Below are 14389 nucleotides of genomic sequence, written 5' to 3'. Positions count from 1 at the left end.
ACACAGAATTGCCATACTAGCTCTGGACTGCCAACTTATGGACTTCTTTTTTTCTCAAGAGACAGAAATAAACTTATTTAGGTCACAGTTTTCTTTTTTGTAAAACAGAGATAACAGTACTCACTTCACTGGTTATTGTGAAGATTAAGTGAGTTTATATAAGTAATGCACTTGGAATGATGACTGGCCTAGTAAGTGACAATTGTACATACATAATAATTATATACATATATTATATATATACTATGTATATATATTTCTTAGGTCTTGTCTTGGGCTACTTCTCAGTCTACACTCTAGGTCAGAGGTCAGCAATCTTCAGCCTGTGGGCCAAACATGACCCACCACCTGTTTTGTAAATAAAGTTTACTGGAATACAGCTTTTATTTGTTACATATTGTCTGTGGCTGCTTTTGTGCTATCATGGCAGAGTTGAGTAGTTGCAAGAGAGACCTTATAGCCTGCTGAAAATATTTACCACCTGGTATTTTGGAGAAAAAGTTTGCCAAGCCCTGCTCTAGGCGATCTCATCTTGTCTCAGTTTTAAATACTAATTATGTGCAACATCCATGTGGATATCTCCATCCCAGATGTCTCCTCTGAAACCAGGATCCTATATCCAACCATCAACTTGACATCTCCATTTGCCCAACCAACGGGCATCTCCAACTTCATTTCTAAAATCTGTTCCTCTCACAGTAGTCCCATCTTGGCACCACCATCCACCTGGGAGCTTAAGCAAATAACCTTCAAGCCAACTCTTTTCTTCCCTTCACTACCTAAATCCAATCCATTAGTAAGTTCATTGGTTATTCCTCCAAAATATATGTTTAATCCAACTACTTCCTTCTCTCCGTTGCCATCATCGCAGTCCAAACCATCATCATCTCCTAACTGGACTCCTTTCCGGCTTCCTCATTAGCTTTGGGCCACTTTAATATTTTCTTGACAGAGCCACCAAAGAGTGATGTTTTACAGGCTGCGAATCAGATACTGTTTCTTCCTTGTTTAAAACCTTCAGTGGCTTTGTACTGTATTTAGAACAAAATCCAAACCTCTACCAAAAGGTGGTCCTTCCCCACTTCTCATCAATCCTCCTGCTTCCTTGACATAAACCAAAACAGCATCCTCACTGTTCCTTGAGCACGCCAAGTTTTTGCCTGCCTCAATTCAAGGACGCTGCACATGTTCTTCCCTCTGTCTGATACATTCCTCCCTTCAGCTCTTCACAGGACAGAGCCCTTCTCATTCATTTGGATGGAGCCTAAATGACACTTTGTGTGCCAGGAGCCTCTTGATTCCATCGGAGACCTGAAAGCCCTGACACTCTTCACATACATAACAACACTTGCTCGCTCAGAAAAATGATGGAGGACTCTCTGTGCACCAAAATCCATGTGCATTAAAAAAAAAAAGATAAAATGTTACATATTGCAATAAGTGGATTATCTTAGGCTTGAAAGTTCCTGGGAGATATCTGTCTGTCTAAAATTGATCCAGTTTGTTCTTTTATATCTTCGTTACAAGAGAACAGAGATAGAGCTGTTTATTAAACCCACCTCAGTTGAGGTTATGGAATTACAAATAAAGATCATCAGTGCCAATCACCTCTGCCCCAGAAAAGATTATGAAAAGGATTGAGACATTTCCTGCCCCAGGAAGTAACTACTCAAATTCAGGAAAGTTCTCTTTAAAAATGTAAAGAAGCATGAGTCTCGATCTTACCACTGAAGTGCTGAAAGCACATCTACTACATTTTGGCAGAAACTAAAGAGGTGCACAAAAACTTTTCGACCATGTTTTCTTGGATTGTTGAGGTCTGGAATCTTTGGACTCATTGCTTTTGAAAAGGACATCAAATTAGTTCAACTCCAGAGATGGGAGCAGGGCAAGCTCCTGGAAGTTCCGGACCACTCAACTTGAAAGCAACCCTCCCTCCAAACCCTAACACATATGGAACATTTATGGAGGCTGAGACCTGTTTTAGGTTGTCTTAGGATCCTAGGATATTACAGCAGGAACTTCTGAGCTATGCATTCCACATGTATTTTATCTGATTATGAGAAAATGGAATCCCAAAGAGATGAAGTGACTTGTCATATGGTAGGTTGTAGCTTTTGGGGCCATGACCCACTCCTGCATTGACTGTATCATTTCTCCTACTGTAGGTGGGGCCTTTATTTTCCCAACTGGGCCTAGTGTTGTAGAGTTAAACAGGTGCTGTGGAGGAAAGGGAGTAAATGAGCTTGTCTCAGGCCTGGGGATTGACTCTCCCTTCTCAGGATTTCTGCCAAATTATATAAAGCCTTGAGTCACTAGATCATGCAACACTCGAATCATTTTAGAAACTTTGACTTCCTCAATCCTGGGAGTGTTAATTAGCATGACTCCTCCTCCCCTACCAGTACTGTAATGGTGTAATTCTTGTTAAATGAACACCATGGCTACTGGGTTAGTATTCAGATGGTGTTCCCTAAGTGGTCCCATAATACAGTCCCAAGAGATGATCTAAAGAGAAAACAATAAAAAGAGATTTTATGATCAAATGAGTTTGGGAAATGACGAATGATATGCTCCTCTCTTGGAGATTCACACACACACAACTTTGAATGACTTTGTGTAACAGCATTTCCTAAACATTCCTGATCATAGAACCCTGTGTGTATTGTGTAACATTTGTTACAAGTGTTCCATGAAACATACTTTGAAAAACCTAGTCATCTGCTCTGTTGGATATGTATGCTGGAACTTAAGGCACAGATACATAACAGTGTATTTCTCAGATTACACACCAAGAACAGAGAGAAGAAATCTGCTGAAGGGGAGTGTCCTTTTTCAGGTCTTAACCAAGGAGGAAAGCTGCCGGCCAGGAGGTGGGCTGGACACATGGAAATGCAAATCCCCAGGTGGGCACAGGGCAAGCCCAGGGCCTCTTGGGCTCTTGAATTAAGTCTGCTTTGGTAAGAATAGAAACTCAAAGCTCTTCTCTTTTAAAATATATTGTACACTGAATTTGTTTCTAATTTTTTCCTTTGGCATTTCATAAAAGCTTTTGATAGTTCTAGCCTGTTGCAGCTCTACAAAAGGGCACCAAGGGGAGACTTTTGTTCACCATAATCTATCACCAAGCGGAATATGCTTTTACAAACATGTGCTTGAAAAAGTAACAGTGTTTTACTAGTATAAAGCGAATGGATTCTGATCTGGTGCAGTGGGAAAAAAATGGCCCTGATTAGAACATTGAAGCAGGAATAAGACACTCTTAGGACCAAGCTGACGGAAACAGGCCCAATAATTGAACTGAGAGATTTCCAAAGGGCAAGAGACTCTCATCAAGGCAGTCCTGGTGGCTTCCTCAACCTGGACACCCTCTTTGTGGGTCTAAATTTTGGAGCTGCATGTTTTATTTCACAAAGGTGGAATAATTGCCTCAGCACATTCGTGCAAAAGGTACCACAAACTTAGTGACAGCAGCCTTTTACTGGATGAAATATGTCCATTTCTAGGATGAGCAAGTTAAAGAGAACAGTCCTTTGTGATTCCACAAAGATTAAGAGTCCAAAATCCTTAGGTCAGTGATTCTCAAATGGTGGTTTCTGAACAAGCAGCATTAGCATATCCTGGAACTTCTTAGAAATGCAAATTCTATAGCCTACCCCAGACCAACTGGATCAGAAACTCTGAGGGGTGGGGACAGCAAGCCCTTCAGGGGATTCTGACACTAGCTGAAGTTTGAGAACCACTGTCTTAGTAAAGGCTGAAGTTGCTCTAGCTGGTCTGTGTCAACTTTTCCAGCATCACTGGCTGTTACCTTGAGCCCTGGATTCTCAAAACCTCTTTCTGTCGTCTTCTGTTTCTATTTTCTCCTGGTCCTGGCAGGTGTATTGGCTTTGTCCTTGATCTAAAATGTTTTAGGCCTAATTAGGCTAGGAAGAATGGTGTGCTCCATGTGGCCAATGCAGCTCAATTTTCCTGGCCTCCACTTTGAGTTTTGGTGATCATGCACTACCAGTACCATAATACTTAACAAACTTTATCATTGTCACTCCAGACTCTCAACAGGGGCAGTGATATCTGACATTTTTGGGTCTTTGGACATAATACTATCACAACAGCACAAGCCCTCTGCTTCCACCTCACTCCACAGCCAAACCTATTGATGGTATACCAGAAACCTCCATGTCATATAGCCTTTTCCCACATGTCTCCTCTATCTCTGGACAGTTCTTTTCAGTCATCTTCAAGGGATGATCTCCTTGTCTGTCTTTTACAATTGGCCATGCCTTTGGTTCTATTCTCAGCTCTCTTCTAACCATACATATTCTTCCAGGTGAAGTCATCAATGTCTACAGTTTCATCTATTGCCCCTGTGTGCAGATGGTGCTTACTCTCCCTTGTGCCTTCCAGACCTGCATTCCAGCCACCTACCAAACCCCTTTCCTTGGATGCCAAGGTACCTCACATACCGATTCTAAACTCAGTGTGTCAGATTCTGTGTCAGGTGTTTATATGCATCATCTTATTTAAACATCACAATAGTCCTACAGCAGCTATGGCTGACCACATTTTTAAAAAAAATTTTTATTTTACTTCAGTTTCCGGGATACATGTGTAGAACGTGCAGGTTTGTTACATAGGTATACATGTGCCATGGTGGTTTGCTGCTCCTATCAATGTGTCATCTAGGTTTTAAGTCAGGTATGCATTAGGTATTTGTCCTAACGTAGTCACATTTTTTTTTTAATAGATGAAAAAAATTTATCTGTCTGAAGTGGCACAATAGGTAATTTGAAGAGTGAGGATTCAAATCCAGATCTGTTCAAGTAGAAATTACAAACTTGGACTTTTCATTACAGCTTATTTATCTCTTTGTAGCTTTGCCACAGCCTCTAGTCACAAAGGGCCAACTATTCTATGCTGTTACTGTTTTAATTAAACTAATCATTTCATTTTTAAGAGAAAACATGGCTAACCCAAGAGGTTTCTATGCCTCTGATCTTACTCTGATCTTTCCATTCATCCTCCACATTGCAGCTAGGGGAATTGATTTTAAAGGAGAATCTGAAGCATGTCACCTATTGCTCCTCCCACAACCCCAATCCTAGCTTGCAATAATCTTTAGTTTTTAAGATAAAGCTTAAAGACTTAGAAGTCTTTTGTAATGTAGCTCCTGACTACTTTCTACTCTTATCTCTTGCCACTTTCTCATATGACCTGAATGCTGGCCATTTGCAGTTTTGTTGAATAGCATTTCTCTGTCGTGGTCACACACTGTTTCCTATATACAATGGCCCATGCACTGTGCTAACTACTTTCCTATAGATTATATCATTTAAGCCTCACAACAATCCTGTTCGTAGATATGACCGTTCCTGTTTTAGAGATAAGGAAACTGAGACTCGGAGAGGTTCTACAACTTGCCCGCAGTCATACGACTGATAAGTGGGCTGATATTCTCGATGCATGCAAATACCATATTTATGTCCAAAATGGTATGTCTCTGTTTTGCTGCCCTTATGCCATTTAGCAGCTTACACTGGAGTCTGGGAAACTGTAGGGCTATAGTGACTGACATGCAGTGATTTTTCGTGGTTTGTCATCTGTCCTCTTTGATGGGTCCAGAAACTTAATCATGTCAGACATGATTTACACATGTCAGAAAATTACTAAACAATCTTTGCTGGATGTTAAGTCCATGCAATCCTCTTTTTCATATTGAGAAATAATATATAGTTTGATTTTAGCCTAAATTCAAGATTTGTTTCATTTAAGTTTTCAAGTAATGGGTTGTGGGTCCAAAATTCCCAGACACGTTTGACCTATTCCAACGCCTTTCTTGCATAGTATTTCCAGTGGATGAAACAGTGCTGATTAAAGACTGGAGTCCTAGCATAGTGTCTTTCACATAAGAACTCTGGGATAAAGCTCAAGGGTTTTATTCTGACTGATATTTCCTAAGACCAAAGGCAAATCATAAAGTCTCCTTGTGCTTTGAGAGAATGAGATACCACTCAAAAGAGCTCAGGATCCAAACCAAAAGAAAAATGCACATATACAAAAGTGAACAGAATAGTATTCTTAAGGCTGGAGATTGAAAGAAAAATGAAAAATTTGAAATATACGTCAGACCATTGTTATCATCATCGAAGTCTTCTATTTTCTAAGCCAACAGTGGAATGTCTGCTCTTTTTTATAAATGAACGTTTGATTCAAAAGCAAACCTTAATGAATCTAATATAGTCTGATGTGGCTTGAACATCATGGTGTAGAAAAAAATGCAAAAATATTTCAGTTTCGGTGTACCTTTAATTAGACAATTGGCTATATAATAATGATGAGGTCTATTGCATGGTGTCTTTATAAACAATAAGATCGGTTGGGAAGGTATTTCCATTCATTTTGCACAGTGGAAAACTGAGGGGTGCTTTTCTTACTGTACGTAACTACTAAGGGAAAAGGTTAGTATTGAAATTTAGGCCCTCGAGTTACTATTCTAGAAATCACTTTTCCCACTTCCACGCTATGCTTTTCTAAGTGGAAAATTATTTTGTTGTTTTGAAATTTCTGGGTGACTAATAATGTGTTTCGACACAAATTCTAAGATCACTTCAATGATTTATCTGTTTTTCCAAAGATGTACTTAATTTAATGTCACATTGTATATTTATTATAGTCAACATGTTTCCCTGTATCTCTAGAAAAAAAACGCTCTTCAATATTTTATGTGTTTTATAAATATCATTTATGTTTTACTTGAATATCACATAGTAGCTCATTTAGTGTATTTTTAAATTTAATCACCTAGAGAAAGTAGATATGTTTCCCCTTTATGTGTTAAGATAATTATTTCATTGTAATTCACAATGATCGACTTGATGTGAAAAGTTGACTGGTTGTTTAAGTGGAATAATTTTGACATTTAACAGCTACAGTATACTTTCTTTATCCCAGAATAACATGTCAGAGATTAATTTTAAAACAAATTTCCCTAATAATAGGAATAATGAATGAACAATTGGATCATCTGCATTTACTTTGCTTTTTCACCCTTAAGAACAACTAGTGCAAAATTTAGACTATGCCACAACTGATGTAGTTTCAAAAGATTTATTCTTTGTCAATAAAGGCTCCAGTCCTACAGTACACTTGAAAATGTTATAAAAAAAGGTAAAAAGTTCAAACTACTGATACATGCTACCTTGGGGTGAATCTCAAAAATAGTATACTAAGAGAAAGATGCCAGTCATATAAGACCACATACTACAGCATTCCACTTTTGTTAAGTTTCAGAAAAGGCAAATCTAAAGGGACTGAAAGAAAGTCATTGCCAGAGGCTGGGCACAGGAATGGGGAGTAACTGTCAATGAGTCAAAGTTTCTTTAGGGATGATGGAAATGTTCTAAAATAAGATCATGATGATGGTTGCACGCCTCTGTAAATATACTAACAATCATCGAACTATACACTTAAAACAGGGGAATTTGATGGTATGTAAATTATATCTCAGTGAAGCTTTATAAAAATAGACGCAGGGCTACAAATAGCTTGAGTTAACTAAGACTGATTCTCAAAATAAAATAAAGTTTACATCATTTATGTATCAATACCATGTATGTTATTCTCCCAGATCGAATGGAGATACACCATAGGAGGAAGACATGGCCCTGACTCTGAAATTTGCAACCAAACTAAAAATACATATCAGCAAGCAGAAAACAGTATCCCATACACTGAATACTTCAAGCGTTAAGTGAACATGGAGTAAAATGGAATTATTATTTTTGAAACAACGTAAGTTACATTCTTCATTATTCTTTCCTAAGACAAATGCTAGCCAGCCAATAGAATTTTCATCATCACTTGGTTGTCAACAGAGTTACTGCTCATTGCAAGCCTAGACTCGAAATTCTGCCAACATTTTCTGTTTGAAATCCTATGAAAAAAAGGGGTGTGCATATAATTTTTTATTCTCAGCATATAGTAAGGTATTGGACACATAGAACACACTCAATTTAAAACATTGTCAGTACAAATCAAGATGAATTCACAATCTCCAGTGAATCAAACAGGCATGTTCAGAAGCCACAATTAAATAAGGCAGAACACAGTGAGTACTTGGACAAAATTTTATCACAGCATTAAAAACAAAAACTCAAATTCATTCTGATGGTGCATGGGGATGCACAGAGGAAGTGATGTTTGAATTGGGCCTTGAAGGATGAGTAGAGTAAAAGGATTTGTAAAAGTTTTCAAAAATAGGATCTACTTCATGTTGGTACCCTTGAGATCCAAATCTAGAAATGGCAGATTGAAATTCTTCATTTTATTTCAAATGTCAAAATGTTCCAGAAAGATACATAATAAATATCAAGGTTAACCTAAGATCTTAGTTGTTTTGTAATTTAATATGATTGGATCGTGGAAAGAAAAGAATGTTTAGTTAAAATATGAGAAGAGAATAAAGTGGCCATATCTATTTTTTTATCTTCAGAAAAGTCTTCAGACCGTGGACAATGTACTTTTTGCCTGTATTACGGAGAAAGGCGTTCCCTAGGTAAGTATCATTCTGTCTTTCAAAACCTTAAAAATATCAGAGGGGGCAGAGAAACAACTTTTTCTTCTGACATTCACCTTTAAAGCATTGAATAGATGCTTATTAGAGAACTTTTAGAAAATATACTTTCTTCTAACTCAGTGAGATAATGAGCTCACCAGTAAACATCTAGGCCTGCTCACACTAAAATAAAAGTGGTTTGGAAGATTGAAAACTATTTCTGCATCATATAATTAACTCTAAAATTATATAGGAACAAACGCCATGCCATACAATTTTTTAATATCTCTGTCCAAAATGTATAATTTGATTCTAATCATGAGGAAAGGCTAGGTGTGGTGGCTCATGCCTGTAACCCAGAGCAAAGGAGGCCAAAGTGGGTGAATTGCTTTAGGCCAGGAGTTTAGGGCTGCAGTGAGCTATGAGGTCACCACTGCACTCCAGCCTGGGCAACAGAGTGAGACCTTGTCTAAAAAAAATCATGAGGAAACATCAGTCAAACTTAAATTAAGGGACATTCCAAAATAATAATTAGCCTGTATTTCTTCTTTTTTTTCTGGTTATCTTCCCTTCTTTCCTCTTTTCCACAATTTTGTTTTTTTTTAAATTATACTTTAAGTTCTAGGGTACATGTGCACAACATGCAGGTTTGTTACATCTGTATACATGTGCCATGTTGGTGTGCTGCACCCATTAACTCGTCATTTACATTAGGTATATCTCCTAATGCTATCCCTACCCCAGCCACCCACCCCACGACAGGCCCCGATGTGTGATGTTCTCCTTCCTGTGTCCAAGTGTTCTCATTGTTCAGTTCCCACCTATGAGTGAGAACATGCGGTGTTTGGTTTTCTGTTCTTGTGACAGTTTGCTGAGAATGATGGTTTCCAGCTTCATCCATGTCCCTGAAAAGGACATGAACTCATCCTTTTTTATGGCTGCATAGTATTCCACGGTGTATATGTGCCACATTTTCTTAATCCAGTCTATCATTGATGGGCACTTGGGGTGGTTCCAAGTCTTTGCTATTGTGAATAGTGCCACAATAAACATACGTGTGCATGTGTCTTTATAGCAGCATGATTTACAATCCTTTGGGTATATCCCCAGTAATGGGATGGCTGGGTCAAATGCTATTTCCAAATCTAGATCCTTGAGGAATCACCACACTGTCTTCCACAATAATCAGCCTGTGTTTCTTCAAGAAATATTTCTTCAATGGCATGAATGACAAAGAAAAACTGTGAAATGGTTCCAGACTAACATGAACCTGGAGGACATTATGCTAAGTGAAACAGGCCAGGCACAGAAAGAAAAACACTGGATTATCTCACCTGTATGTGGAATGGACAAAGCTGAAATCGAAGCAGTGTACAGTAGAATGGTGATAACTAAGGTCTGCAGTGGGGAGGGTAGGTAGAATGGGTAGATGTTTGTCAAAGGGTACATGATTTCAGTTAGACAGGACGTCTAAGTTCTGAAGATCTATTGCATAGCATGGTGACTATATTTAATAACTCACTGTATACTTTAATATTGCTAAAATGTTCTCACCACAAAAAGCGAAAAGGATATAGGTGATAGATATGTTAATTAGCTTGATTTAATCATTTAAAGATGTATAATGTGTCAAAACATAATTATGTACATGATAAATACATACAATTTTTATTTGTCCATTATACTCTAGTAAAGTTGGACAGGTGGTGGGAGGAAGAAGCAGACTAAAGAGATAAAAAGTAAATAAATAAAATGAATGATCCTGGCCTGGATCCCAGACCAGAAAATAAGATTGGTACAAAGGACAATTGGTGGTGGCCTCTCCCAGCCCTGTCTAGTGGAACGAAGCCTGTGAAAACCTCTTAGAGACAAGTCCTCTCTCCAGCCCTGGTCCTCACCTCAACTCCTCCTCCAAGGGAGTGGCAGGAAGGATAACTGGTAAAATGTAAAGAAAGTCTGAGGATTAGAAAATAGTATGCATCAGTGTTAAACTTCCCAATTCTGATAATTGTGCTATGGTTTCCTAGGATAATTTCCTTAGTTTTAGAAGGTATTTAGAGTTTAAAGGGCATGAGGTTTATAACTTACTCTCAAATGGTTTGCAAATGGCATAATAATATGTATATAAGCAAACACACACATACAGAGAATGAGAAAAGAAATATGGTAAAATGTTAACAATTGGTGAATCCAGGTGAAGGGCATGGGAATTATTTGCACTATGACAACTTTTTGGTAAACCTGAGATTAAAACAAAATATAAAAAGAAATTTATAGGTCTGCCTTAGGAGCTCTTCCAGGAAAACATACAATTTACTTAACCTTGAAGACTTAGTGGTCCTTTGCCACCAATTTTATTTTTCCACTTCAACTCTTAGAAACAGAATCCAACTCAGAAAGTAAGCAGATTTTCAATAAAACAAGTAATAACAAATAGCTTTTGATTCATTAAAAAAGGGAGTCAGATTGATTTGCATACTTTTATTTTTTAGTAGTGATCACCAGGCTTATATTCCTGATATCAAAGGTTCTTAAAAAATCATAGAATGGGCATTCATTTCTTTTTTTGGGAGAACAAATAAGACTCAAGCATAGAATGATCGCTTCAAAGGAAATTTAAGAATGAGCATGTCGTGTGTAACCAGGAAAAGATAACATGAAAGAAATTCCCTATGTCTTGTCATAAATATTAAGTGGGATGAACCCATTGCAGATACCCGTTTCCCTGGAAACCCATTCAATTGAAATTGCTGCAAAAATTAACATGTATTATTTTTCCCTTAAAGGGCAGTAACTTCTTTTACTTACACAGTTTTGACCTTTAGTTTTATATCTTAGTCTTATTATAAGAAGTTGTTTCCAGAACTAGGCAAACAAAGAGTTGAATATGTATCTTTTCATTAGTCCTGAGGCTTAACCAAAATAGTATGGCCTTTACAGCTGTACTAGATGTCTGAGGCAACTACGGGTGGTTGGGGTACAATCTGCCAGTCATAGAATATTCCAATCTAGACTAATAAACCATCAACCCACACATGATATTCTTACTCAAATGCCAAGTGACTTTATCATATAGACAATTGAGTTAAACAGTCACATATGCAGCACAGCTCAGTATTTTAAGAGGCAGTGCAGTTTAATAAAGCCAAGTCCCTTGTATAAGCCCATACTGACAAATGTCATGGGGATAGAGGTTCACAATATACAATAATCCTATGTCAGGTCAGTGCCATGGAGAATAGCTCTGGACCATGGAGGATTTCTGACTCTAATCTTACTTGAAAAGCTCAGCTGGTTCTGAATTTCTGGGACCCTGGCAGTGTGGATAGAGGCTCATATTTGTTCCAGTTCAATCAAGAAGGCTGAACTGGCCAAGACCTGAAAGACCAATCTGTAAATACAGCTCAAATAACTGGAGAGAGAAACCAGCCCTGTGCCAGGTCATAAGCACAGGTGATATGGTTCCCCCATGTATGTGCCTCCTAGTCTGCAATGCCACTATCAGAGGCTACCTTTGGCATGAGGTTGCAGCATCTCCGGGGGTACTCAAAACTCAAAGCCTCCCTGCCCTGGAGAGGTAAGGATGTAAGTCAGTACTGGTCACCAACAGTACTTCAGGGGAATAAGTTTTTTTATGGAAAATGAGAATTTTTCAGAAACTGAAAAGGAAGAAGCCTAGACTTAGTAGAGAACTGAAAATGGGTTTGGATAGCCCGAAGACTCCTATGTGCCTGGGAAAAAGATGTCCTCAAGGGAAGTAAGGACACTGAAAGAGATGGTTTAAGGCAACTGATTTCCCAACTTACCCTGGGACTGATACTATGTTTTCATGATGATCATATCTTGTTTTAGGGGGCTGGTAATGATTTAATATATTTTTCCTTGCCTTCCCCACAAGCGGAAATACGATTATCATATTGGAGGACTACTTTAAAAACGGAGTACAGATTCATCTCTTTGATTTCTTTGTGGTCAGTTAATCTCTGACTACGTTCTTTGTTGGAGAGAATTATTGATTTAGCCAAGGTTAAATAGCTGGTGAGTGTCAAAGCCAAGAACCAGTGGTCATCTGTCCTAAACATTCTCCTATGTGTTTACTAAGTGCTGGGCAACATCCCTAAGATACCATGCAGCAGGCCAGCTGTGTAAGGTGAGGCCTTTGGGGATGTCTTGATAGCCTATGATCATTACGCCATTCACACATTTGTCTAGATTTGGCTGGAAACTCTTTGTAGTTTAAACCTATGCTCAGGGTCAGCCCTTGACAAACAATGAGATAGGTGACGTTTGTCTTTAGAGCCTTGACAATGAAGTGAGTGCTGCTCACACCCTGACAAGCTGCACAGTGTTACTTGTTACTTGGCAGTCCTGTTCCTTATTATTATTATTTTCTTTCTCTCTTATCCCTTGCTATCCTTACCCTGTTCATGGCCTCCTTCTAGTTCCATTCTTTCCATTGTCTTTATTGGACCCTGGCAAAAGTAAAAGGAATCTTATCCAATTCACCCATTTGGAGAAGGTAATGACTTGATAAGATATTCAGCCAGTAAGTCTGCATTTTGAAAGACAACAATAGGAGGGCAGTGATAGAATTATAAGCGTTCAGGGCAACTTGTAGAAGATGTCCTGGGGAAGGGAAAGACTTTGAATTCCAGTGATCACCTACGATGTCTTTGTAAGGCTGACCCTCCCAACAATACCTTTCCACCTTCTATGCTAGGTACATCAGCCATCCACTTGTATCTGATTTTGTCTGAAAACTACTTGTTGGAAGAGTCACGGGATTTGGCTATTGCATCTCTTCTGTCTGCGTCCATAATATTCCTGGCTTTAGAAACTTCAATCCTGTCAGTCACAATTTAGTGGTTTTTCTTACATGGGCATGCTACATTCCTAATGTCCAACGTGGTTCTCATAGTCTTTCTGGCTCACTGTAAGAAAAATAACTCCCATGTAGGGATCGAAGAGCTTGTTTCTTTCCACAGTTCTATGAGGCAGGGTCCACATTTGACAGATGAGAAAACTGAGGCTCAAACAAACTAAGCGACTTGCCCAAGTTTCAACGGCTGGTAAGTGGCAGCACCAGAATATGACCTCGGACTGTATAAGTAGATACATGCTGACCCCTACTGCTCCCATCATGGCAGGTCTGACCGCCCTGCAATCTTTACCTGACAGTAGAGCAGTATTTCCTCTACAGTTTCAAATTCTTTCCTTTAGGTCTGGAATGTTCTTACCCTTTAGAGTTACAGGGGATTATAACAGTAGAGAGCTCTGACCCTGGGGGCAGATTGCCTGAGTTAGAATTCCAGTTCAGCTACTGCATTTTCCCCTTGATTTCTTATTTAAAGTTTTAAATTTTAAAAGAGTCTGAAAAAAAAATACTTTAGTTGTTGCTATGGACTTTTTTTTTTTCAACTGTTTATGCCTCTACTAGAGCTGTGCACAGGATGTTTTGTTTTGCTTCCCTTCATTTATATAGTTCAATGTATTTCAAGGTCAGAAAGGGTGGCAAAAACTGGAGGAGGTGGGCACAAGGCTAAGAGGTGTGTTTATATTCTAAGAAGAGTTATCATTGTTTAGTCTCTCCTAAGTGCCAGGCACTATGTTGGGTGCTTTATACATATTATCTTTCATCTTTTTTTCTTTTCTTTTTTTTTGAGACAGAGTCTTGCTCTGTTACCCAGGCTGGAGTGCAATGGCGCTATCTCAGCTCACTGCAACCTCTGCCTCCTGGGTTCAAGCGCTCCTCCTGCCTCAGTCTCCTGAGTAGCTGGGATTACAGGCACATGCCACCATCCCCAGCTAATTTTGTTTTGTATTTTTAATAGAGAC

General features: G+C 38.7%; 1 protein-coding gene and 1 long non-coding RNA gene across 39 annotated transcripts in view; one reads left to right on the top strand and one right to left on the bottom strand.

The window, feature by feature from the left end:
* THRB (thyroid hormone receptor beta) overlaps positions 1–14389 on the bottom strand; it is a 371812-nt gene that overhangs the window by 52719 nt on the left and 304704 nt on the right. The gene's annotated exons all lie outside the window — the stretch shown is intronic.
* On the top strand, positions 4327–7695 carry LOC123571910 (uncharacterized). The gene is made up of 2 exons (XR_006696224.3): positions 4327–4453; positions 7628–7695. It is a non-coding gene; the product is annotated as an uncharacterized lncRNA (long non-coding RNA).

This window comes from Macaca fascicularis, chromosome 2 (genome assembly GCF_037993035.2).
Source record: "Macaca fascicularis isolate 582-1 chromosome 2, T2T-MFA8v1.1".
Lineage (NCBI taxonomy): Eukaryota > Metazoa > Chordata > Mammalia > Primates > Cercopithecidae > Macaca > Macaca fascicularis.
This window is presented reverse-complemented; position numbering and strand designations above follow the sequence as displayed.